Here is a 26,577-nt window from a genome sequence, read left to right as displayed (position 1 = left end):
GCAAACTCCGATTCTTTTCGGAGGCATCTTGCTCAGCAAATGGATGCTAAAATGCAAATTACTGGCTGACGTTAGGAGCAGCTGCAGTGTTTCTGGAACTTCATGAGTTAGAAGAATATTTTCTCCTGGTGCCAGAAGAAAATATTTTTCCCTTGATCTTACAAATGGCTGAACTATTTCTGTTGAAATTAAAAGGACACCATCCCTAGGCAGACACCCAAGCATGTAAAATTTCATCCCCGGTGTTTAAAGTCTGGCAAAGTCACAAGGACCTACGGTCACGACTTTGTTTTGTGCCTCGAAATACCTGCATCTGTCCCGTACCCCCCCGCACATCCACCCTCGAGCCTGCGGGAAAACACATCCTAAAGCTCTGCAATGGACCCAGCAACCAGGTGGCAAATAAAATGCTCCCACAGGATCTATTTTCATCAGGATTTAAGATAACCGCAGCTCCGAGAGACTTCTGATTTTGAAATGCCTGCCGTCAGCAGTACTGTAAGGAAAAGCATTTGGCAAACAGCTCCCAGGACCGCTGCCTGCGCTGCCTGTAACGCTGCCTGTAACGCAAGCCCACGTCTCTTCTGCTGGGGCTGGGGCTCGTCACTTTGGATCAGACGTTATATTCTGATTTTTCGCCTCCAGTCTTTTCCTGCAGGTGAGGTTTCCCTGCTGGTGGGTGCAGCTTCTTGGGTTATTTCTATACCTCTTAGGAAAACAGAGCCAGTTGCTAGCGAGCTATCGGTTTTGTCTGTCTCGGTATAGATGAGCCTGGCATCTGTCTTGCACTCGCTTGTTATCTCGACAGCACATCCTCTCCTTTTGCACCCTTTGGACCATGGACTCCTCCAGGACTTGCTCCGAGCATGGGCCAAAACGGTGGAAAATGGCCAATTTGCAGAAGGAAAGGGATCCGTTGCTCTCAGGTAAGTATTTTGCCACCTTGCATCAAGAAGGGCGAAAAATTCACACCAAGGGATACAGTTCAGTTTTGTCCACAGTGCTGGGCAGCCCTGGACAGCCTTCTCGCCCTGCTTCATCCGTGCTGGTGCAGCATGCCGAGAACAAATTCGGAGCGTGGTGTAGACACATCAAAACTCTCACCCTTTCCCCAAACTGCTACAACTCGAGGACCCTGTGCCAGGATGCCCATAACGTGTAGATCAGGTCCAGGGAACCCACCCGTGGTGCACCTACACACTTGGGAGATCATGATCTAATGTAAGACCAAGTGCAGAGGATGAAAGTGGAAGGAAAAATAAATGATGGGTGTGTTGGAAAGGGCACGTTTACGGGAGCAGGAGAAATCGGGAGGCTGCAAACCCCAAACCCGTACCTGACCCTTTTCATCCTCCTCCATCCACCCAGGTGGGAACACCCCGCTATGCAAAACATCCCTCCTAAGCGGGCTTTGAGACACGATTGCCTTCAATATAAGTATCCGAGAAATAGAAATATAAATGGCTATTCTCCCTCGTGACCACTCCGCTCCCCGCTGCCAAGCGGGAATTTACTGGTGCCCGGTTAACGGCAGCCCGGGCCCTATAGGGCCATATATTTGCACTAACTTGAGGAGGTTTTCCATCTTAGCTCTTTATTTTACGCACACACGCGCGCGTGTGTGTGTGTACACGCTGCTCCCCGGGGTGGACAATTTCCAGACACCCAGGTCCAGAGGAGGAAGATGGGGGTGGATGAAGGCCAAAGGAGAGGTACTCAATGTTTCCAATCCCCACGACTTTCCCAGCCCCTTGGGGCTCCCAGGGATGCCTCTTCGGGGCAGCACCGTGGAAGGGGGGGCGAGGCAACATTTTCCCCTTGCCAGGGGTGCCCCCCCCCCCCCTTTCCTTTAGCAGGGACCCCCCCCCAAAACCTGCACCCTCGGATGTCTCCCCCCTCCGAGGTTTGCTCGCAGCCAGACTCATCCCCTCAGGGTCCCCCCCCAAGAAGGAGAGCACCAAGCCTTTGGGTGCAGCCTGCTCCTTCCTCCTCCTCCTCCTCCTCCTCCTCCTCCTGCCGCTGTCCGGGGCGGAGCCGCCCGCCCCAACCCCCGCCCCGCTCCCGGGAGCGGGCGGCGGAGCCGAGTCGGGTTTGCGGGGACTTGGTGGGGGACACACACACACACACACACACACACACACGGTGGGGTCACCTCCCTCTTTCCAGCCCTTCCCTTCTTTTTCCCGAACCCTTCGCTGGCCCCAGCCCACCTTCTGCCGGGGGACGGGGAAGCCCCGCCGGCATCGCTGCCCCGGGGAAGGGGCGGGGGGGGGGGGGGGGGGTGGGGAAGAAGGGAAAAGCTTCGCTCGGCGGGGGACGGGTCCCCCTCCCTGGGGACTGGGCGACCTGGAGGATTTCCCAGCGGCAGCAGGTAAAGGGTTGGACTGGTTGGACTGGGAGGAAGGGGTGGTCTTTTGTATCCCCCCCCCCCCGGGCTGGCCGGTGAGGAGGGTGCAGGGTGCCCCCCCGGGGAGAGGGGGGGGTGGGGTGTTGGGTGTGTGACAGCTCTGCCCCCCCAAAGGTGCTCCGTTGTCCAAAAAGGTATTTCTTTTCCTCAAATGGTGTTTCTTTACCCTCTGTGCCCCCCCCCCCCCCCCTCCTTGCCATGGGTGGCTCACTTGGCAGGCAGCGCCCCAAGCAAAGTTGGGATGTGACGGGGTGCTACCGTGCGGTGGGGGACACGGGTGGGCACCCACCCGGGGAGAGGTCCTGGGGTACCCTCTCGGGTCTCCAGCCCCCCCCCCCCCCAAGTTACCAGGGTGTGCATCTGGCCACCCCCTTTTCTCCTTTAGTCCCTACTTGTTTTACAGGTAACGCTTCATTTTTACACGCCGCTCTCAAAATTATGGCATCCGCAGTGTCCCGCCACCCCAGGGCTTTACACCCGGGTTGTCCGGCACCCTAAAATCCAGAGGCAGCAAAATCCCAAGAGGGATTTATTGCTGCTTGCCTGGCTGGAGGAGCACCCTGTGTCCGTCCAGCACCCGAGCTCTTCTAGCACCCTCTGAGGATGCGATAGGGATGTCCTCGGTGGCTTTTGGGGACATCCCACCCCCCGGCCAGAGCAAAACCCTGCGTTAAGGATGCCAAATTTCTTGCCAGCGCTGAGCAGAGAGGGTGAAGAAGGGTGAACGTCGAGGGTATTCTTTTGTCGTGGTGCTTGGCAAAGAAATTGCTCGGAAAAAGGAGTAATTCGGGAGAAAAGAGGGGAAAAAATAATCTCATTGCTGTTTTATTGAAGCTCTCTCCCAAGTCCCGTCTATTCACCACCTAGAAAACTGGGCGTTGAGGAGTTGCAGTCGAAATGTGAGCCTTCCTCTGGAAAAGGTCTGTTGTAGCAATTCCTGATGTTGAAGCTGTGAAATTTCACCCCTGGCGAGATGGAAATGGGGATTCTTCAGCCAGAAAAAACCTGGCTTTGTCAAACTTGCCATGCTTTGGGTTTTTAGGGATGGGTCTCTACAGCCACTATTATTACTTGTAATCGCGTTGGCTTAAGGGTTATTTTGGGGCTGGAAGGGGATTACAGATAGATGATCGGAACAGTCATGACCATGCTGCATGTGAAATGAAAAAAAATTGAATTATAGTTCTCTTTGCTGGCTCTTTGTCCCTGTATGAAGGAAAACGAGCGCTCGCTCAGTAAGCCCGTACAGGTTTTTCTCCGTTACAAAGTTATGCCGTGCGTGGAGAACGCTAAACCTGACTATGCTGTTCAGATGCTGTATTCTCCTTGGGATGCTCCCAGTTGCCAGGAAATTTAGACCGTTGCTTATTAGCGAGTAAAAGTTAGACCAGTGCTTATTCTTAAAGAGCTTTTTTGGGTTTGGATCACACAGTGATGCAGGATAAAATGCCTTCTACCTTCTTTCCTTCTTATAAATTGCTAGCTTGCACTTGGCAGGTGTGGCTGGGGAAAAGCTGAAGTAAATGGATTTCCTGCCTTGGGTTTTGTCTGGCATGTCTGTGTTTACCAGTCATCAGATTGCTACAGAAAGTGGTCCATTAATACATTACACAGCCTTTATCCACCTGAGCAGTGATGCATCCTGAACCCTTAAAGCCTGCTATTTTAACATATTTTCTTCCGTCAAGACTTGAAGCATCTTCACGCGGATATCCCAGCAATATTTAGCTGCAGAATATTTCTCTGTGATATAGAAGGTGCTTCTTCAGTGGCAAATGTAAGCTCTGCTTTGAGGCAGAGTTAATTTTAGAGTGGGTGTCTCTGTCAAGCTGTACTTTTTCTGTTAAATAAGCATGTTCTGCACGTTATGCTCTTCCCCGCGATGAATTCTGTACTTGAAGGCGAAGCATGACTGATATTTGTCTTGTGCGTAGACAATGAGCAGCGCAAAGAAAATGAGTTCTGGTTGGATCAGTTTATCTGGTGTCAGGTTGTAGATTCAGAAACTGCTGGGTTGGAATTAATGATGAAGAGTTTAGTTTTTGCAAGGCAACAAATAACTTTGATGAACCAGGAAGATTATAATGAGATACTGAACCAGCTGCAAGGGCCAGGCACTATTTGTTGTACTTTTATCTGTAAACTGCCGTGCATATTTGATCTCAAGTAACTGCATTAAAATTGCCGTAGCGTTTCACAGTGCTCATTGCCAAAATCAGTATATTTAGGGTGGTTTTTTTTTTAATAACGTGTGGGTTACAGTAACTCACAGTTGCAAATAGTGTCGTAGGTTGAGGTCAAAATGTCGGTAGCAGATGGCTCCTTCACCTTATTTTTTGTGTAGAGGCTCTTTGATGCTCACAGGTGGTGGAAGTTAGCTCTGGGTCCCCTTTTAACAGACACACCTGCGGGGAATATTGTCCTTTAACTTGCTTTGTAAGTCTTCCCGAGGGTGAAGATAAAAGGGTATGGTTGCACCTTTGAAATACTCCCGGCCTTGCTGCCGTACAGCTACGGGCTTGTGCGGGAAGGTTGTGGTTATCCCTAACACGGAGATCCTTGGGGCTGGACGTGGACGGGCACGTAGGGCTCCTCCTGGGAGCAGCTTTCCTACAGACATGGGGTGTAGGCAGATGCTTTCCCTGGAGGCTTGTTTGCAACTCCTTTTTCTTGCGAAAATGCCCATTAAGAAGATGCTTTGCACCTTCTTGCTGAGATGAAGTGATGGGTTCCACCTGGCAGCCACTTGGCTTTGGCCATAAATAGGCTTCGTTAGGCTGCAGCAGCTGATAATTGTCCTTCAAGGAGACCAAGTGGTGGTAGGTAGTTTACTTTTGTGCAGAAAAAGAGTAAGTGCTGTCGGTGCAAGGAGGCTGTAGGTGCTTTGGGCTTTGCTGGTGCCGGCTGTGGCTGTTGTGGGGTGAGTGGTGTCTTGGCTTTTCTCTTTGTAGCAGGGTCGTTGCTCCCCAAAATTATTGTACTGAGCTGGGCATGAAGCTGAGCGGTTCCTTCTGCTCAGGAGAGGGCAGTGTCACACCAACGAGCTGCTTCCCTAACCGTGAGAAAATAGACATGGAGATGACAGCCTTTGCCCACCCAGGGGTCCCGGAGGGTTTTGCAGGGGTGCAATATCCAGGGTGCAATATCCACTGTGCATGTGGGACCCAGGCACCTCGTTCCCTCTCCCTTCTTTCCCAAGCAAAATATTTCCCTTCCAGCTCTGCTCCTTGCTGGCTTACCCTGAGTACGCTGCCGGTGTTTTAACAGACCTTTGTAGGAATAATCTAAGCATGATGCTGGGAAAAGGGATTTAAAAGACTGTTTATAGCAGTTGCTTTTGCCTGCCAGCCCCTCTATAAACAGTGATTAGATACAGCTACTTTAATGCATGTCTTGACTTTCACAAAAAAAAAAAAAAAAAGCTGCACACTGGTGTTTGGCTTTGCTGCTTTTTCCTCTTTAGCTAACCACTGTGTTCTCCCTGCTTCCTCCAAAAATACCCACAGATACTGGCAGGACAACTGCCTGAATATTTGGTTAAATATCCTGTCGTTGCTCAATAACCTGAAAAAAAGCCTTATTTTTGTATGTAATTAAATATTTGTATAAGGTTTCTGCCAGGGAATGGTTTCAAGGTACAGAGTGTTCCCCTGAAGGGTATTCAAACAAGGACCTTCTTGGGTGGCAATTGGAAATTTTTCTGTGCTCGTGTCTATCTCGATGCATCGCGTGTTTTCACATACTGAATCCATTACATGTTGTGATTGAGCTCCGTCTCTTTTGCCTGTCTGGTCTTTGGGCAGGATCAGAAAAATGTTCCTTTTGTGAATATTTTTTTGCACTGATTTTTGTGGGTCCAGGTATTGCTGAAGTGGGCTGGTTTTTTTGGTTTTTTGTTTTTTGTTTGTTTTTTTTTTTTTCCTACTGGATGAAGGATGGGATGGGGATAAGAGGGAGGCAAACAGCACCTTGCTTGGGGTGATGCACAAATCTGGGCGCCAGCTCCATCGCCAAGCTCCCACATATGTGTGGAGTCCTGCTGGCAGTTAATCTTTTCCTTGGAAATAGCTTATACTGGTTTTAACGTAATTCCTTAATCATGACAAAACCGAATCCTCGTGTTCTCTAACCACCGTGTCCTCCGTGTTTCTGGTTGCTCGGGAGCCAGGCTTTCTGTGAAGCTTTGCCTGGTGCTTGGGGTCCAGGATGCTGGATCCTGGAGGACTTGGAGGTGATGGACTGGAAGTCTGTGCTCTTCTTGTCTGGGAATGCTCAAAAGGATCTGTTTCACTTTCAGATTTACTATGTGGTACTGTGCTAAAACAGCTTTTATCTTGCACTGTTCTCCTTAAAGCAAGCTTGCCTTTAATTTTTAATTTTTTAAAAAAAATCCTGCCATTTCTCTTAACTCTCTTAAAACTCTGCTGTAACTAGTACAGTATCTTCCTAAGTGTCTGGTCCCTGCATTTTGCTTCCCTTCCCCCCTTAGTGAGCTGAAAAGAAACATCTCCCTCCCCCAGCCTGAGGTTAGACGTGTAGTGCGGAAATATTCTGGCTGTCCACTGTTTTTAGCTGCGTCGAGTTTCAGGCTCACATTTGCACAGGTTGCTTAGGGAAAGCATCTTGTGTTGGATTTAAATAGCACAAGGTGAAGCCCAGAGTTTCCTTTAATTGGTGTTTTGGGTGTAGCATTTAAAAAGATCTAATGGACTGGCTGTACCCTTCAATGTCCAAGCGTTTCTTCTGAGCCACTCTAATAGATTATATCTTGGGCCACTTACCTCATATTGATGAATCTCTTGAGTTGACAGCCACCTTAATCATCAATCAAATTGCCCGAGTCTAAAATCAAGTCAGCGGTCCAGTTGCCTACAGCAGAACTGCAGCAAAACAAATGAAATATATTCCATTTTCAGACCTGAAGGTGGCTGCAGCCCCGTGACTAGCCGTTTGGACGTGGTACCCGAAGGTCGTGGGCTGATGCACCGAGTGCTCCGTGAGGTTGTTGGGAAGTAGGTCTAATCCTGGAGCGGGTCATTTAAGAGCTTGGAGAGGATTTGAGGCTCATGTCCAGGCTTGGTCTCCTGCTAAATTTCCTAGGACCTCACCACGAGGACAGAAACCTGGTGTTAAGGGCCTTCCAAGGTGTCCCTTGTGTGTGACCCCATCTGAAACCCATGTGCTGGCTGGAGAGCTCTTTTCTGAGCAAAACCTTGGAGGATGGTGGCAAAACTGGGATATATTCGGGGCCATGCCTCAGGTCCCCAGTGCTTTTCCATCACGGGTTGTTTATGGGGATTTACCACGGTGGTGAAGTCACTCTGATAGTTGGGTGGGTTTTGTTGTGTGTGTGTTTGTTTTCTGGGTTTGGTTTTGGGTTTTTTTGCCAAGAGGTAATTAATGCTTTCCATGGGATTAAAATATTTCCTGCATGTCTCAACTGTTGATGTAGGAAGGAGACATCCAACCCTCTGACCTTTCTTGGAGACAAAAAAGGCTTTTTGGAGAAGGTAAGAAGTGTATGTTCAAAACCAGTGTGTCTCTTACCCAACTACTTTCTTGTATGAAGCAGCCCCCAAAAGAAGTTTCTTGAGGCTGTCAAGTAGGTGGTGTTTTGTAGGCAGTCGCCTGATACAGCAGTGATTATGTTTGCAGGTATTGTGTGAATTTTGGTGTCAATCTACCTACTAATTATTCCTGAATCTTGACGATGAGACTTCAAACTGTCAGTCAAACCTACTGCAGTTTGAAATCCAGCAAACAGGCAGCGCTTGTGTCCTGGTCTGGGTGTCCAGGCAGAAATCCAGCTGTGTGATTTGCTCCATTTCTTTCAAGCTTTTCAGGTTGCAATTTCTCCATTTGTGGCCGTGAGCTGGCTGTTTGAGCTTAGAGATCTGCACAGTAATAATGGCTGAATAGTCCTTGTAATCTGTGGATGGTTTGGGGCTTGTTAGGAGCCCTGGAATTTCTCAAGCTAAGAGGTAAGGCAAGACCTATGGCTTCTAAAAATGTCTATTTTTAGTTGTGTTCCTGTTCACATGCAAATTATGTTTATCATGAATGATTGCTCTGCACTTAGTACACTGAACTTGTAAGCCCTGTTTTCCAGCTTTTGCACAAATATCAAAATGCCTGCCAAAAAATATATATATTACTGTCTCGCTTTTCCCTATGCTCATGAGCCGGGTCCTTTGAGCTCCCAAACCACTCGCTGTGTTGCATTTGATGTTCCGTACATATAGAGTGGTGGGTGGCTCTTATTTTAGGGGTGGGTTCCCCCCCGCTTGGCCTTTGGCATTAGCTTCAAAAGTTGCTGGTGTCTGACAGCCCACAAGCTTCTCATAGTTGTGCTTGTCTCCTCAGTTTCTGCTCCTGCCTGGAACCTGGAGGCAGAATCTGTGTTAAAAACAAAGCAGCTAAACTCATATTTAGCTCAGAGTTAATCACTGAAATGCAGAGTGCTTGCAGTCCTCATTAAAAGCCTAATTTAAAGTGCAAGGTTGACAGCTCAGCTGGAGATACTTTCCCTTATCACAAGTGTTTCCTAATCTGTCTCCTTTGCATAAGGGTGGTTTTTTTTTTGTTTGGATCTCCAGGCTCTTGCTCTTGGAGAGCTATACGTTAAAGGAATGCAGTGTACTTGTGGCTAAGACAGCTGTATATGTTAAAATGTTAATGTGATGGGAATAAGTGTGCTCTGGTGTCTCTTATGCTGTCAGGCAAGCCTTTGTGCCTCGCAAGGTCACGCCGCCGCATAGGCGCGTGTTCCTGAAACACAAACTGTGCGGGTTCTCCTTATACAGTTTCGCTTTGCAAAGAAAAATAATGCTGCTTGTGGGATTATAGCAAAAGAGCTGCTGTCCCTGAAAACATGGGCAGGAGCGGTGCGGCTGAAGGCCAGCATCTGAGGAAATATCTTTCCTTGTGTTTGTACCCAGGCGAGCATCAGCCCTGCAACGTGCTGCGGTTTCAGCTCCGGTCCTGAGCTTGCGTGGGGTACGAGGAGCTCAGAACTTGCTTTGTGGTTTGTTGGACCTCTAGAGCTGGAAGGGGGTCTCTGGAGGCAAGAGGGTCTTTGTGCCTTTTGTGCAAACCATTCCTGAAAAGCTTCTTTGGGGAGGGTGGGCATCTCTCCGGCTGTCACAGGAGCCGTGGTGGAGGCAGGAACCTGTTCAGCTTCCTAGATGTTGGCAATGGGACCAACACATATAACTTGGGAGCCTTTTTTTTAAAAAAAAAAAAGACTAGCGTGCCCAGAGTACCTTGCATTTGGTGACTAGGATTTAGCATCTACCAGCCTTTTTCTTCTGCTTCATTTAAGGCAAAAGTATTTAACTGAAGCAAACTGGAAGCTGTGAGCGTTGTCTGAAGCGAGATGAACGTGGCTGGTAGTGCAGCTCCGTTAACTCGATGTAGCCTGGAAAATTGCTCTCCCCGCTGAAGGGTGAGGGTACTGGGGAGAAGGTGTTGCAGAGCCACCAGCAGGGATGTAACCACCATGGGGAACCTGGGTGCAGTGCCTGGGGAGTGGCACAGACCAGTGTCTTTCGGCGGTGAAGATGACCATCAAAGGAGCTGTTAAATAGTCTCTTCTTAAGGCATGGAAAAACATGGCAGGAGTTCACGCGACCACCTGCTGTGGCTCGATGGGTGCTGGTGACTGACCCCACATGGACTGACAGACAGGGAATCCCAGCAAAGGGCAGAGCACCCTGCCAGCAACTGGGGGAAATGGGAACCTTTTACTGTGTTTTTTTTGTTTCTCCAGGGGAGATTAAAATAACACGGCTTCTAGCTAGGAGCCGTCAGAGCTCTTGAGGCAATATGCCTACCTAGATCAAATCTGAACATACCCATTTTTCTCCCCCAAAAGAAGGATAAGGTTTGCAAGCTGTCGATCTTGAATGCGAGGCTGATTCATTCAGGTTTGGGTTTCCAGCCTTCAAAACCTGCTCTGTTGTGCTGCTCCTGCGCTGGGTCTATAATGCAACTCCACCTCCACCAAAAATTGCTGCAGACTGGAAATGCTGTTTGTTAGGGGTCACCTCCGTAGAGGTGTTGCAAACAGCTTGCCTGCTGCGGTCCCATCTGCCAGGCTGGGAAAGCTTTGGTATATTCTGATCTCAAACCATGCTTGGCTGAATACTGACATACTGGGAAGCCTTAATGATGCTGGTGACCTGCCCCAGTGTCACCTGGAGCGGGGTGATAAGTACCTTTGCTGGTGTCTGGGCCCTTCTGGTAGGGGGTGAGAGGTGTGGGGAGGAGAGAAGTTTGCTGGTTAATAGCAAGGCTGGATTTGAGCCTGTGACCTGAAGGCAAAAGTTCATGCTGGGCTGAAAACCCCTGGTTTTATCTTCTTGATGTGCTAAATGCCACTCTCTTACAGTGGGAATGTGATTAGTAAGCAGGAACGAAGCCTGTGAGTTTATTGCGAAGCTGTAACCTGGTGTCCAGACTTTGAGATGTCCTGTAGTGAACAGTTATAGGTCCACTTCTAAGAGCAGAATAAGATTAAACTAGGGGCGGTCCTCTATTTCTAAAAGTGTCAGCTTATGTTAAAACCCTTCTGTTGTGAGAGTCCTTAAATCCAAGCTTCTGGGGTAATAGTCTGGTTGTACTGAGCATGGTATTGGACCCATGAGGCAATCGCTTTTGCTCTCTTGGCTTCTTCCCCCCAGCTCAGGGAAAATATTGGCTTTTTCCCTATTTCCCTGAACTTTGTAGCTCAGCTGTGTGTTCCCTGGAGGGGATGTGACTGCATCACAGGCTTCAGGTGTGGAGTCAGCTCTGCTCCTCTTCTTGAGCAATTTGGGGACTGGATGTAGGGCTGTCCTCGCTGGGGGCTGTGGAGCTTTTGAGGGTACGTGGGGTGAGGAGCTGGGAGCCCCCAAGGTCACGAGTGAGGGCAGAAGGAGTCAAAAGATGACGTGTCCATTTGTATTTCTGCACCTTCCTATCCCAGCCATTACGTACTTCTCTCTATCTCTGCTGATATTTGCAGTAGCGATAAGAAAGGCTCTGTAACAAGTGTGCTCTGTGGCAGATAAAACTTACTGTGCGCAAAAGCTGTTCCAGCTGAGAGCTTATCAGCACTATTAAAACTTTAATGATCAGTAAGGCTTGAGAGATGTCAGTGTTCTGGGTCCTTTAGCAGTACGGAAATATCCACTGAGGAATCACACTGGAAGTGCTGCTGCTCTGTAAGTCCCTCGCAAATGTGCCTTTTTTTTTTTAAAGGAAGTGGACAATTTGGGGATTGTAAACTGGCGAAGCATGGGTCTTAAATGCAGCCAGCTGGTTACTGTGCTGTATGATTGTGCATGTAATGAACTGGCTGATGCTTAATGGAGGTGGTAGCTGGTCTCAGTGTGGACTGATTTAAATTGAGGGATCCACCTTCTTGCATGTCACCAGGCTGCTCTTTGCTTGGAGAAAGAGCTCCTGGAGCTTTTGTGCAACTCTTGAGCTCTAGTGCAGGGAGGACAGTTCTCCCAACTCGGCTTGATGCTCTTTCAGGGCACTGACCTCTGCAAGGATGGTGAAAACAGGCTGAAGCTGGTAAAGGGTATAGTGGTGTAGACATGGGCCAAGAATCAGCTTGCTCCCATCTTGATTTGGAAGTGCGTAATTCCCAGCAGCTCCCGTGTTTTGCCCAAACGCACCGAGATGACTGGGGAGGCTGCTGCAGTTGGAGTGTGGGCATGTCCTGTCCTCAGATTTGAGCAGCTGACTCCATGCTCGTGCAGACATCTCCATCCTCGTGCGATCTGCAACTTGGAGCCTCCTCCAGAGGATAGCTGCCCACGGCTTCTCTCTAAAAATGTGAATAGGGTTTATTTTCTTGTGTTAAACTCACCAAGAGAGATGATGTGATACCTGCTTTACAGGAGAGTGGTGTGATCAGAACAGCTGTTCGGAAATTTCCTTTTCCTTTTGGCATGAGGAAATGAAAATGTTAGTCTCCAGCCTCTGTAAAAGCCCCTTCCCAGGAGGGATGGAGCCTGGAGGTTGAAACCAGACAGCCAAGAACAAGTCAAGGACCTGGAAAAGGAACCTGTTTCTTTAGCTGCTCCTACTAGGAAGTGGAGCCAGGGTGGGAAGGCACTTTCCTTGTTTGCTTCCTTGTTTTTATTCATCACTCCTGCCAGCAATGCCACAAATGTACAGAAGGTCACGGGAGGCTTGTCTGCTGTTGGTCGTGGCAGGAAGGTTGCTCTAGGTTGCCATCCTCTTGCAAATCCGCTCCTGTTGTTGCTGTGTGTGTTAGGCTGTCCCAGACCCTGCTCTTGAAGGCTTTATTTTTATCTCAGGTTTAGAATAACTTTATTTCCTTTTCTGTTGTACGGATGTGCTGGGAGGCGTTCTCTAGAAGGACCTGAAGAAGGCTGGTTTGAACTACCTGGTGGCATGGCAGGAGATGGAGGAGGGAAGGAGCTGGGACTTGGCGAAGAGTGATGCTCGCTATAGCAGGGTGGCAGAAATACGCCTGCTGTCCGCAAACCCTGTGCTCCAGGGTTGAGGCGGGCTGAGCCAGGGTTAGTCTGAGGAACATCAGCCCTGGCTGTGCTGCAGATAGTCTGAGCTGATGAAAGAGACGGCTTTTGACAAAAGTGGGAGAAGAATACTTGTTGCTGTTATGTGCTGCTGCACACAAGGTCAGCGTGACCGTCTGGTTCCCAAATTGGGCAGTTGGGTTCATTTTTTCAGCAAACGCTCGCTGCTGCTCAGCCATGTAATCAGCTAATGGGATTTAACACAGCATCCAATGTTTCTAACTTGGCTTTGTGATAACAACCTAATCTAAAAAAGCCAGAGTTAAAATAAGTGTAAATGTGAGTTCCTGGGGCTATCCAATTCCAGTACCTTGTGTAGCGAAGCCATCTGATTTCTACCAGAATTGATACACTAATAATTATGTCTGAATTGACTCAATGTTGTAAAGCTGGGGAGAAAGAGCATGTATTGGTACTGATTATAGCTCAAACACCTTATGCTTAAGGCAGTGTCTCCTGTGAAATCATCCTCTTGTTTAAATACCACAGTCGGAAAACACAAACCAGCTTTTTGCATCCGAGGGAAGGTTGTTGCAGTGATTTCAAATCCTCCTTTTACCTGGAGAGCTGCTAGCTGGATCCCTGACCCATTTTGTACTTTTTCCAGAAAGTTTTCTGCTTCAAGTTGGAAGTGAAATACAGCTGTGGTGGAGCCTGGGGCTAGATCTGGGAGGAAGAAAAAATAAGTGAGTGGTGGTAGGAGGAGGCAGCAGGCACAGCTTAAATCGTGTTACGTGTGTACCATCTCCTCTTTAACCTTTCAGTCTCTGGCATCAGAGCTGGACCTTGGCCCAATTTATTTGCTCATGTGGGTTTTTTCCCAACCCTTTATTAGGCTTCAGAAGATAATGGTTTACAAAGGCTTGTGGAGTCCCAAGAGGCATCTGGGGGAGAGAAGAACTCTTGTCTGAGTGTTGCTGTTTCATAGGAGTGCCCCAGTGCTTGGTCAAGAAACTGGACTAAACATCCTCCTTGTACATGTCTCAGCTTGGCCACTGTTGTCTTCAACTGGCTGCTTTTGCCTGGCCACCTAAAAACTTATTGCTGTGTTTCAGCATTGCCTGACGCTGATGAGGTGTTCTGCTCCCAAACCGACCTTTTTTGGTGACGGATCCCATATGTTAGATTGCAAAAGGCTGGCTTTTTTTTTTTTTTGGAAGGAAAGGTATGAGATAAATATTGCCTAAACCACTTGTGGCTGTCAGCTCTACTGAGCCAGCTGTTGGACAGGGGTGTGAGTAAAACCGTGTTATGTCTCATGCACCATTGGGTTTAATGCTTGCTAAATGGCAGAGCTGTTGAGAAAGAGCATTGGGCTGAGGCAATGTAGCTGGTATTAAAAAAAATGAATATAGCTGCAAGTGGCTGAGCTTTGAAATAAATTATGCTGTGCCTGTTTGGTGAGTGGATATATAGGGACTGCTGAGATGGCTGGATTCCCCCCAGGGCTCATTGCCAGGTGGGAGATTTGGGAATTTGGGAAGGCAGCAGCTACCTGCCTGTGGGGAAAGTCTTGTGTTCCAGTAGTAATAAATCCTCTCCTTGCCATGAAACACGAGGGCTGTATTTAAATATTTTTCTTGTTCTAGAGTTGAAACGAGCCACAGAGTTTGATCTTTTTTTTTCTTAATGTTGTAAATGATGGACAAAGTAAGGTTTGCCACTTCCCCTGCTTTCATAGAGGAACTGTAAAATGCTGAAAGATCTTGGTGTTGTGGTGGCATAGGCTTAGTGAAGACCTGTATGCCATGGCCATCCTGGAGCTCTCAGGTGCTTGAGGTCTGCTCAGGCTGATATGTTTTCCTCCTAGAGTGCTTCAGTTGTGTCTAGTCACACTTCAGCTCAGGCAGAAAGTGCCTATGTCTACAACGTTTTTTTGTGGTTTTGTTTTCTTTTTTCTTTTCTCCTCCTGGAAGTTGCTTTGCAGAGCAAGAGAGTTTGACTGGAAGGATAAGCAGGACTTGCCTTTATGCACCACCCCACAAAAATGGCTTGGCCTTTGTTTCCCTTATTCCCCTGCTGAAAGCTAGACCTTTCTCATATGCAGCTCAAGTCGTGCTGGGTTGTCCTCAGATGCTGTGAGGTAACCATTAAGTCTTGGGTTGATGCTCTGGTGATGACTCTGAAGGAAGGATGTCTGAGGTGTTGGGTGATGACTGGGGCTCGTCCATCTGCTTTATGCAGACGTCAGTGGTTTTGGTCAAGGAGGTAAGCGTCTTTCCTAGTTCTGTGACAGCAAAGTAAAGGATGTGGCGCTGCCTCCGTGGGGCCGGATGAGGATGTGAATTGGTTAATTGTGCTTCTGACACAACTGCTCTGCAGACATGTCTGATGGTGTAAAAAATGAATGGTTTGATGTGAGGAGTCAGGTGTCTGCTTTCCAGTACACTTGCAACCAGGTCTGGACGTGCCCTGGGATGGGAGAGGCACCAGGAGGACCTGGTGTGAGCCACCTCTTCCTCTGAGGTTTGCCTTTTGGGGGTCAAGATGGGTGTCCTCAGTTGAAGACGGGTATTAGTAGTCTGTATAGACCTTTTGCAGGACTGGTGTTATCATAGGAGTATTTGTGCACTGCTCTCCTACAGTTGCCCAGTGAAGCAATGCAAACAAGCTGTTGAGCAGCTATATGTCAAGGAAAGAGGCTTGTTCCTGGAAAGTGTCTCTCCTTAGGTGGGCTGCTCAGCCTGTTCCTGCTGCAACACATAGCTTGAGCTAGTAGAATCAGAGAATAGAATCACAGAATCATCTAGGTTAGAAAAGACCTTTAAGGTCATTGAGTCCAACTGTTAACCTAACACTGCCAAGTCCAGCGTTAAACCATGTCCCCAGGCACCCCATCTACATGTCTTTTCAATACCTCCAGGGATGGTGACCCAACCACTTCCCGGGGCAGCCTGTTCCAATGCTTGACAATCCTTTTGGTGAAGATTTTCCTAATATCCAACCTAAACCTCCTCTGGTGCAACTTGAGGCTGTTTCTTCTTGTCCTATCGCTTGTTTCTTGGGAGAAGAGACCAGCACCCACCTCGCTACACCCTCCTTTCAGGCAGTTGTAGAGAGCGATAAGGTCTCCCCTCAGCCTCCTTTTCTCCAGGCTGAACAACCCCAGTTCCCTCAGCCGCTCTCCATCAGACTTGTGCTCCAGGCCCTTCACCAGCTTCGTTGCCCTTCTCTGGACACGCTCCAGCACCTCCATGTCTTTCCTGTATTGAGGTCCCCAAAACTGAACACAGTATTTGAGGTGCGGCCTCACCAGCGCCGAGTACAGGGGGATGATCACTGCCCCAGTCCTGCTGGCCACGCTATTTGTGACACAAGCCAGGATGCTAGTGGCCACCTTGGCCACCCTGCTGCCTCATATTCAGCCAGGTGTTGACCAACACCCCCAGGTCCTTTTCTGCCCGGCAGTGTGTGGGATTGTTGTGACCCAAGTGCAGGGCCCGGCACTTGGCCTTGTTGAACCTCGTACAATTGGCCTCGGCCCATGGATCCAGCCTGTCCAGATCCCTCTGTGGAGCCTTCCTGCCCTCCAGCAGATCAACACTCCCACCCAACTTGGTGTCATCTGCAAACTTACTGAGGGTGCACTCGATCCCCTTCTCCAGATCATCGATAAAGATATTAAACAGAACTGGCCCCAGTACTGAGCCCTGGGGAACACCACTTGGGACCAGACACCAACTGGATTTAACCCCATTCACCACCACTCTTTGGCCCTGGCCATCCAGCCAGTTTTTTACCCAGCAAAGTGTACGCCCGTCCAAGCCATGAGCAGCCAGTTTCTCCAGGAGAATGCTGTGGGAAATGGTGTCCAAGGCTTTACTACAGTCTAGGTAGACAACATCCACAGCCTTGTGGCAAACAGATACTTACACCGAATCACCTGAGTATCTGTACCACTGAGCTTGTGGTGAAGCTGGGATTCAAAGCTTTGTCTTGCAATCCCTGTCCCCAACGCTTTGTGCGTGCCCACTGCAGGTATGCTTTCCTCTTGCAGTAGGCAAAAATATTCTCCAAGAGCTGCCGTGGAGGACTTGAAGGTGGTGGTGGAGGACTTGAAGGTGGTGGTGGAGGACTTGAAGGTGGTGGTGGAGGACTTGAAGGTGGTGGTGGAGGACTTGAAGGTGGTGGTGGAGGACTTGAAGGTGGTGGTGGAGGACTTGAAGGTGGTGGTGGAGGACTTGAAGGTGGTGGTGGAGGACTTGAAGGTGGTGGTGGAGGACTTGAAGGTGGTGGTGGAGCAACCCTGTAGAAGGAGCTGGGTGGCCTCTGGGGAGGGAGGTGATTTGCTGGAGGTTTGTCTTTGGTGATGGGCTGGAATGGGTAGGGTGTGCAATGCCTGCATGAAGGTGGTGAGACATGCCTGAGGGGTGGGTTTTTTGGGGGGTGGTGCAGGCTGAGATGCAGGAGAAGGTCTGGAAAATGCTGCGTAGGAGCCTTTGCCTGGTTCCAATGTTTTAGTACATAGCTTTTACTCCATTACAATAATAACCGCAGTGTAATGTCAGTGTTTCACGTGAGCAGTGATACAGGTTCACTGGAAGAAGTGGAGTATGTGGGATGGGACAAGAAAAGGGAATCTGCAATAGTTTTTCTTTTTCCCTTTTCCTTTCTAACAGTTTTTCTCCAGTGCAATAGCCAAATGATGAACACTTAATTTGTGATTTTTAATTTATTTCCCTCCCCCAGTGATGGATGGTAACTAGATACCATAAATACTTTCAGCTTGGGACACAACCTGCTAAAAATAGCTGGGAGATCTGGGGGGGCTGGTACTTGGCGAAGGGCTCTGCTCACTTCATCCTGAGCATGCCAATGGGCTGAGTTCACAGAGCATCTTTGGAGCCAGCGGGGCATGAAGGTGGTAATGGGAAAACCTTCCCGCTGCTGTGGCAGTGACACGGGGACTGTTTCGTCACCTTGTGGGATGCTCACCGTGGTGTGTTTTGCCGCTAGAAATCATTACCCGAGCATCGCTGCTTTTCATCCCAATGGCTGAGTACTTTTTGGTGCCCTGGGGTTGGACTGGGAACATAAGAGGTCTTCAAACCCAGGCAGCTCCTGCAAAAGCAGCTTGTAATGATTTAGATGTGTAGAGGAGGCATCTATCCCAGTAACTGGGGATCAGCTGGGGGTGGGAGTAAAATCCCAGTCTTATGGGTCTGATTACAGGACTGAGAGCTATCTTTAGCCACTTTTCCCCGAGAGGCATTTGCACATGGTGCAGAAGTGTCTGGCAGCTGAACCTGTCTCTGCACCCCCACCAGCCTGGTTTAGAGAGACTCCGTGGGTTGCTCTGTGAATAATTTGGGAGGAGGGCAGTAGGGAATGTGTTGGCTCCTTGCGTTCAATATGGAAATGGCGCTTTCCCATGCGGGGGTGGTAATAAGTGGGGATGTTGTTGGAGCTGATGAGCATGGGAGGTCTGCTTAGTTCTGGAGGCTCAGCTTTCCACTGGTGTACTCGGGCTGCTCTGAAGGTTGATGTTAAACTGTAAAGCATCATTTTCACGATGCTTATTCACACAAAATAACCTTTCCACTGGAGGTGGGAACAGCATGGGGGTTACTTCGAATGGCATGACTTAGTTTCTCCAAATATTGTTGGCAAAAAGGTGGTTTTCAGACTAACTGTGGGTCTTTTTAGGACAGCTCATGAGCTGCTATGGGATAAAACACAGAATAAAGTGAAAACTGATTTAATCGGAGTTTGAGGCTGCTCTGTACTCTTACCCTGGCCAATGCTGGTAAGTCCAATTTCTGCTGAGCAGGGGCTGCTAACCTGGTGAGTATCCCCACAGCGTAGCAGAAGCGGCACAATACGCATTGTTGTGAAATACAATGTGAAGCTGATGGGGGTGGGGGGTGGGGGTGAAATGGGGGTGGGGGGGCTGCTAAGGGAATATTCATAGGGTGCCTAAAGTATTTGGTTCATCTGGAGCAAAAGGAGAGAAGAAACTATATCTTGTCTGAGATGTTATCTTCCAAACGGCTGCCCTGTGATGTGAGTTTATTTGCTGGCAAGTTGGGGACAGTAGTGGGATTTGTCTGCTAGGAGATATGGGGAACTTTGGATGTTACTCAGGCTTGTGGTTCTCGGGCAATGTAGGAACTTGCATTGCTGGTACATCAAGATCCTGACCTTAATTGAGATTCATCATCCCTTGCACTGTAAGGCGGGATGCTTTGATGCCTATCCTAGTCCCTGCTCAGGACGTGGGTTTGGTACCTTTACTTGGGTGTGTTCGTAGGAACATATGGTGTTGATGAGCAACTGAAAAGTAAATTCCAGTCTCCTTTGTGAAATATGCCTGTGAGGCTCAGTGGCCTTTACATGTGGAGGGGAGAGCAAGGCAAGCTGCTCTCCGGAAAAGTTTGTTGCTGGATCCAAGGGTGATGCCTCTGGCCATCAGTGGGGACTTCTGGGTCAAATTGGGATGAGCCTGGAGGCTGCAACTGGGTTGATACGTGGCATGGCTCAGGTGTGTGGGCTGTGGGTCTAAAACAGTTTCTGATGTGGTATGGGATGCCTATCACCTGGTGGCACTGAGGGTCCATGTGGCATCCGGATATGTGCAGGCTGCCTGAGCAAGGGTTGTGTTCAGACCTTGTTCCTTCTCATTTTCCCCCAATCCTGCAGCCCTTGGAGGAGGAAATCGGTGCTCTGCTGGAGGGAGGGCTCTGGTCTGCAAAGACCTTTGACTTCTCACAAAATGCTCGCGCTTTTCAGAGCACGAGCCTGGTGTTGGTTCTGCTGTCGGCACACTTGCACCCTTGACTTCTCCGTGGATGCAAAGAAAAGGCTGGATTCCTCATAAAACCCTTTTCTGTGCAAGACACTGGTTGCATGGATGCAGATGCACAGCAGTTACGTGATGCTGCTTCATGCTGTATTTTACCTGTCAAGGGACAGGCCTTCTGTCCATGTTGTCCCTCTGGGAAATACACAGTTTGTCCATCATGCACGCACTGCACTGGGAAAGAATATCTTGATATATAAGAGGGAGCCAAACCTTGCAGAGACGTTTATCCATGCAGGACCGTACCGTGGGCATGATGCTGTACAGCTCACAGACCAAACCGGTTTATGGGAGGGTGACTACCTAAATGGGGTGGTTGCTGAAAACATGGTTAGAAATTCCAGTGGTTGTTCTGGCTTTAAAGAACCGAGTGGGCAACAAAACTTCCCACGCAGCATTTGCCTGGTCAAGTGGGGCTGAGGAAGATGCTGGTGAGTGTGCTGGTCTTGCTGGCCTGGTTCCTGCCCGCTGGCTGTAATGGTGACAGTTTCAAATTGCATCCAAACTGTCACCGAGTGCAATGACTCTGCAGTAAGTCGTTGGCCTCCTGGTGCTAGTTTTGGTAATGGGGTAACTTGGCTTGACTGCCTCTGCAGCACAAATGGATTTGTCGCCCAATAGCTTGATCTTTCATAATTATACTGTTGAAGAAAATCACACTTCTTATTTCCTGCCTGCATACCCTTTTTTCTTGCTGTTTGGCTTTCTCGGTTCCTCTTAGCTCACTAATACTTTCATGCAGCCTCTCTGCTTTGAAGACTACAGACAGTGCTTGAGTCTTTTTAATCCCGTTTCTTGTTGGGTGCAAAGTTCAATGCTGCTGTGGCTTTTGCTTTCCCACCCTGGATATTGGCTGTGCACTGTAGCACCTCTGGAAAGGCTTTAATATTTTTTAATAGTAAAAATTAAAACAACCAATGAACTGAATTATGTATAGGTGGGATACTTGCCTGACAGATGTAGCTTATTAAACTTCAGTGTAGCAAAAAATAGCTTCAGAAAGAGCTGACTGCTCCTGATTTATTTTTTTTCCTGGGATGATTGCATTTTCCTTTTTACTCCAGACTGTAAGACTCCCACTTACTGATGCTATGCATAGCATTGGACTTGCTGCATTGGTCTGGGCACTTAAATAGCACAGAGATACTGCCTTGCACCCAGCACAGAATAAACACTGAGCAAATCTGGGCACTAATTTTGGCATCACGCACCTCTGCTCCCAGTGCAGGAGAGCTGTGCTGGGAGGCAGGGCAGCAAAGTTGCAGGTACTTAGCAGAGCAACCTCAGAGGAATCTTTATCTTGGTGGAAACAGATGGAGTTTGACTTGGTGTCAATTATGAGCCTAGAATAACTCAATTTTATGGCAGAGGAAGTTGAAAGGTACAACACTGCCACAGCCTGGATGCTGACAAGCAGGAATTGGGCTTAGAGGAGAGCCATGCCTGGCACGTACACTGATTATTTCAACACTTGAGAAGCTTGGCCACCAGAAGAAAACTGTGCTTGTCGTGTTTTGCACAGGCCTCCACTCGGGAAGGTGCGAAGCAGGGCATTATATAAAGCATCTTCTTGAACGGCAGCCTGGTGATAGATCCCATAGCTGAAGGCTTTCTTGGAGAAGGGGTGTTGCAGCTAGTGTACAAGTGAGGATCCGAGGGATGAGAGGTACAACACTTGGCCAGTTGTACGTTTGGGATTGAGTATGGACGTGGAACAGATTTCATGTGGCTTCTTTGCTTTTTGGTTTTTCCATGGAGTTTGGGTGTTCTGCTTGCCATCGTGCACTTCGGACAAGGAGTTGCTGGGGTGCTCAGCCAGTCATTACTGGCTCTACTCGGCCACTGTGTAGCGCTTCCTTTGTAATTTTCCATCTCTCCCCTTCTCTGTTTCCTGCACAAAAGTTGATTTTGCAGAAGGGTCAGAGCTGGGCTTTGCAGAGCACCATTGTGTCCCGGGCTTCCAGCAGTCACCTGGACTCCAGTGGTCTTCAGAGGTCTCAGCTTTGTGCCTGGATGAAGGTACACAATGCTTTGGGTCCTGGTTAGATAGTGGCAAGCCATCCATGTGATTATATCATGGCCAAAAAAGCTGCCTGGTGCTACAGATCAAAGAGTGTTTCATAGGGAACTTCTACATTAGCCTTTCGTCCTCTTTGGGGTGAGATGCAGGACCCTCAGTATTGTGGATCTCATGGTAGGTTTGGGTTTCTATAGCTTCTGGGCTCCGTAAGCTGCTCCTTAAACTGTTGAAGAGCTGCTGTATCTGTTCCACAAGCCTCTGTGGAAAGACTGGCTATGGTCCTAGCACTTCCCCCCCAATGTGTGGGGTAGAGCTGCTTGCCAGCTTAGTGTTAGTGGCTTGTTGAGGTCTCCAGCTAAATTTGTATGGCCAGCTAAATTAATACCTATGCAATGACCTCCCATCCCTTAGAATGGAAAACAAAACTGTGGAACTACCCTAGGGAAGGAACTACCCTTGGGAGGGAAGGAGGCAGCACGTTGCAGCCATCCTCTTGGCTAGCAAAGATATTCATGAAGGCATTGAACCAAACGCTTACCCTGGTCTGCAGCCTTTGGGGTGACTTAGACACCAGGAAAACTGCAGCTTCAAAACTTGCCTCCCTCAAGCCTGTTGCCAAAGCCTTTTTTTATCAACTGGTCCTACTCAGCTGGGGATGGGATTAAATCCAGCCTTGGCTGGATCTGCTCCCTGAGCTGGGTGTATCTCTGCTTTGCACCCCCTTCCTTAGCAGTCCCTGCTCTCCCTTGAGTGGGGAGCAAATATCTGAAGAGCCTGTTGAAGCTGTGGACTGGAGAGTCTTACGGAGGACATCTCTTCAAGTAGCAGTATTGCAATATAATTGTCTCGCAGCCCTGCACATGGATGCTTCTGCCTGTCCCTACCTGTATCTGTGGTGCTGGGCACTGCTCAGCTCCCTGTGGTCTGCGGATGACTTTTTGGCCAGGTCAAAAGTGGTGGAAGGGTTGAAATAAAGGCATGACTTAAACATTGCTACCACATGTAGCTGTCTCTTAAATGCCCCTTAATATGTTGAAACCAACTTATTAAACCCTGGTCTCTTGCCTCAGCAAGTGTGGGCCTCTCCTAAGCAATAATTAAACTTTAACCCCAGTAGTCCTTGCTAATGTTTGTCTTTTGTTTTAGAGGAAGGAAATGTGGTCCTAATCTTTAGATCAAATGCCATCTGTACTTCCATTGACAAAAGTAAGTTTGTAATGTGCTTAATGAAGCCTAGAAAGCTATTTCAGATAATGGACAGAAAATATCTGCCTCTTAAAAAAAACCCTTCACCTCCCAAAGTTATTGCAAGACTTCCTATTATGATTAATAAGGCTTTTTTTTTATCATTTGAGCTTTCAGAGGAGAAAATGCCCTTGGAAAGCAGATGTCAGTTGAATTGCATGCTTCTTCCCTTAACGTTTGGGTTGAAAGCATTACCTCAAAACCAGTCTCTGGCTCTGTGGGAGATGCCAGTGAAAATCTGCAGGTCAAAGTGGGTAGAATTTCAGAAATTTGACTTTGGTTGTCAGCCTCTATAACATGAGACCTGGGGAGTGTGTGTGTATGGGAAGCTGGTTGCTATAATGGGATTCTAAATTCTTCTTCTAGAAGTCACCAGTGTCACAAAACCCTACCTTGGAGCGGTGGATTTTAGAGAACAGCTTCCCTGGCAGGTCTGTTGCTCTCGTGTTTGGGTTGTGTGTGTGGTGCAGGAATAGCTTATAAATAAAACTGCCTGTTGGTAACTGGGGGTGGAGGGAGGTCTCACTGCTGTGAACCCCATGACTTAAAAGACTAACTTAATGTCAAGCCAAATGTGAGCTGACAAGATCTTTCTTGAAAGGTGAGTAGTTTTATTGCTGCTTTTTATGTGCAGGGGGTCAAGACAATTAACTCAGTCCCAGCTGAAACCAGGACACGTCTTGATCCTCAGCCCTGGCTGGATGCCATGCTGTATTTGCTCTGGCAAGATATGGGGTGAAATGGTGATATGGGGTGAAATAGGATTACCTAGGACCTCGGAGAAGGTGGTAATGTGGCCGATAGCTGGCTGAAGGAACAAGATCATCCAAAGGGATTATAATTGTTTCCTAGCAGGCTTTTGCATTTCCAGTTTGGGGCTGAAATCTTGGAGAACTAGGGAAAACAAGAGGAAGGATTTTTATCTTCATTTGGAGATAAGGTGGCTTAGGTTTCGTAGCAGGACATCTTTCCATTGGTAGTGATGTGGTGGGGCACGGCTGTGGGGCCTCAACGCTCCATGTTTTGGGAGCCACTTGGACAAACCTTGTGCGTGACTGACAAATTAATCTCCTATGCAGAGGTGGGAATCAAATTGGGTGACGTCTCCAGGGTCTCCCTAGCACTGTGTTTCGGGCACATCCCTCTCCTTGATGCTGCCAGGACAGCCTAGATAAGTCCACTCAGCTGGTCCCTGCCGGTGTCCCCTCCTCTTCTTGGTGGAAAGCTCATTTCCAGAGTATCTATAGGAGCTTGTGAGAAGATATTAAGGAAGGAGTGGTGTCTGACCTGATACTGCTGCTGTAGCATTGAAACACACAGAGATACTTGTAGAAAAAAACTTATAGATAATAGGGCTTGTGAATGATAAGCAGGCGTGTCCAGTTTCCCTTGGGAAGAGGTGCAAAGATGTGAGGTTTCTAGCACTAAAAAAAGCAGGTGGAGAAGAGCTATTTGAGGGTCTTGCAGCATTTGAGATCAATTAAAGTCTAAGCATGCCAAGTGCTTTGCCTCTGCCAGCCATCATGGGGAGGTGATTTCTTTAACAATCAGTTAAAGGTTGTCCTGACCTGTACTTTGAGGGACCAGAAATGATCCAACGTAGTGAAGTTGCACTTGTGGATGCTGGGGTAGGACAAGGCAGAGACCTGAGATCCAACAGTGGGTCATTACCACCGTTAGCAGTGAAGGCAGGGTACCTTTGGTGGGATTAGTGCTAAATACTGTGCAAAGAAGGATGCTTTGAGGCTTCAGAATTTTTGAACCTCATATTTGAAGGAGAAGGTATGGTAAAGTCTTTACTGAGGCAGTGTCAGTTAAAAAAAAAAAACCAAAAACCAAACCCCAAATGTTAAGAGATATTGCATGGTTATTATGTGCTAATAGGATTTAATTTCTGCAAAGCTTTTGAGGAGAGGAAAAAGTACCTCAAAGGACCACAGGTATTTTGGGAAAGGCTTAAGTGGAATAAAATTCAGCTGCGATCATGTTACAGCAGGGAGGCTTAGAGTTAACTGAGCTGGAGCAATGATTTTTAACATTGCTAAGTAGAATGTGCACAGCCTGGTTTCTCCTGCCTGTGCAGATGTCCCTGGGGTCTTCCCTGCTGGAAAGAGGGAGATCTTCTCCATGAAAGGGGGAAAGGCAAGGGATGCGTGGGGTCTGTAGGCTTTCCCATGAAAGCTCCTGAAAAGCTTGCAGATGTCCTGCTACCCTGGGTTGGATTTGAATTTGTGACCCAGTGGTGAGCTGCTGCATTTTGCTCCTATTTTCTTGCACCGTCAGGGCTCTCGGGAGCTACCGAGCAGTGCGGTGAAAGCATGGCCCCGCTGTCCTGTGGCCTGTTTTGCTGGGGGAGGTGGAATAAGGAGCCAGGTTCAGCCTTTGTGAATTTGAGGGGAAGGGGAGCATGGAAGGTTTCCTTCCTGGGGAAAAGGGCTGGTAATGCAGCTCGGGAAAAATGAAACAAAGCAGCTTCTCTTCCCTTCTGGCTCAGAGAGGGTATGTGATGTCAAGGTGGAGCCGAGCCTCCCCAAAGACTATAGGATTTTTTTTTTCCTCTTTTGAGGGGTGGGGTTGGGGGATTGGTTTACATGCTTTTTTGGTAAATCTCTCAAACAATGCTGCTTCCCCTTCCTTGGAGCAATTGTTCCCTGTGCAGCCGACTCTCTTCCTTCCCCTTCCTCTCCATCGTGGGAAGCGCTCTCCTGATGATGTGTGGGCTCAGCATTAATCTTTGGTTTACTTTCCTTTGTCCTGCTCAGGTCCCTCTTATTCTTTTATAATTTCTGCTTGGATCCTCATCACAGGGTCCACAAAAACAGATGTTTCGGTGCTGATGGAGAGAATTAACTATCGGAGCAGCTTCTGCCTGCCAGAGACGTGGGACTGCAAAGTTTATCAGGCTTCATAGTACCACTGGCTTTCATTCCTCAAGTTGATGCAGGAGTTCTTTTGCAATCAGCCTAATCTCAAAGCTTTTCAAACGCATCCATTTTGGGAGACAAGACTCTTTGAAAATTTGTTTAGATTTTATTTTTAATTTTTTTTCATCTGCAATGCCCCCAAATTCCTTGCTTCCTCCTGTCAGGCCTTGCATCTGCTTTTCCTGGACCAGACTCGGAGGAGAAGAGGTGAAGCCAAACCAGACAGGGGGTCTGAACAGCTATCAGCCACATGGCTAGATGGAGACAGACACCCCCCTCTTCATTTGGGGCAGGGGAAGGAGAAAATAGTGGAGATACTGTCCATCTCAGACCAGCCAATATTTTGCAAATAACTTGGTGAAACGGTAAAGCTGTGAGAATCTCTACTTCTGAAGTATATTAATCCCATATACCATCCACTCTACTAAAAATTAGTAGACTTGCATTGAATACTACTGATAAGAAAGTCACGGACCTGTTGGAGCAGGTCCAGAGGAGGCCACAAAGATGCTCAGAGGGTTGGGACACCTCTCCTGTGAAGACGAGCTGAGAGAATTGGGGTGGTTCAGCCTGGAGAAAAGAAGGCTCCAGGGAGACCTTACAGCAGCCTGCCAGTACTTAAAGGG

The 26,577-nt window shown here is 48.3% G+C and overlaps 1 protein-coding gene across 3 annotated transcripts in view; it reads left to right on the top strand.

Annotated features, from left to right (window-relative positions):
• Nucleotides 1–907: 907 nt before the first annotated feature.
• GDPD5 (glycerophosphodiester phosphodiesterase domain containing 5) overlaps nucleotides 908–26,577 on the top strand; it is a 171,014-nt gene continuing 145,344 nt past the window's right edge. The window contains exon 1 of one of the 3 annotated variants that reach the window (XM_049822955.1): nucleotides 908–926. The gene's annotated coding sequence lies outside the window, so the exon portion shown is untranslated. Of the gene's footprint in view, nucleotides 927–2,272; nucleotides 2,372–5,108; nucleotides 5,328–26,577 lie in introns of those variants that run through there. The other 2 variants (XM_049822951.1, XM_049822953.1) reach the window with 2 other exon arrangements.

This window comes from Accipiter gentilis, chromosome 19 (genome assembly GCF_929443795.1).
Source record: "Accipiter gentilis chromosome 19, bAccGen1.1, whole genome shotgun sequence".
NCBI classification, from domain to species: Eukaryota; Metazoa; Chordata; class Aves; order Accipitriformes; family Accipitridae; genus Astur; species Astur gentilis.
This window is presented reverse-complemented; position numbering and strand designations above follow the sequence as displayed.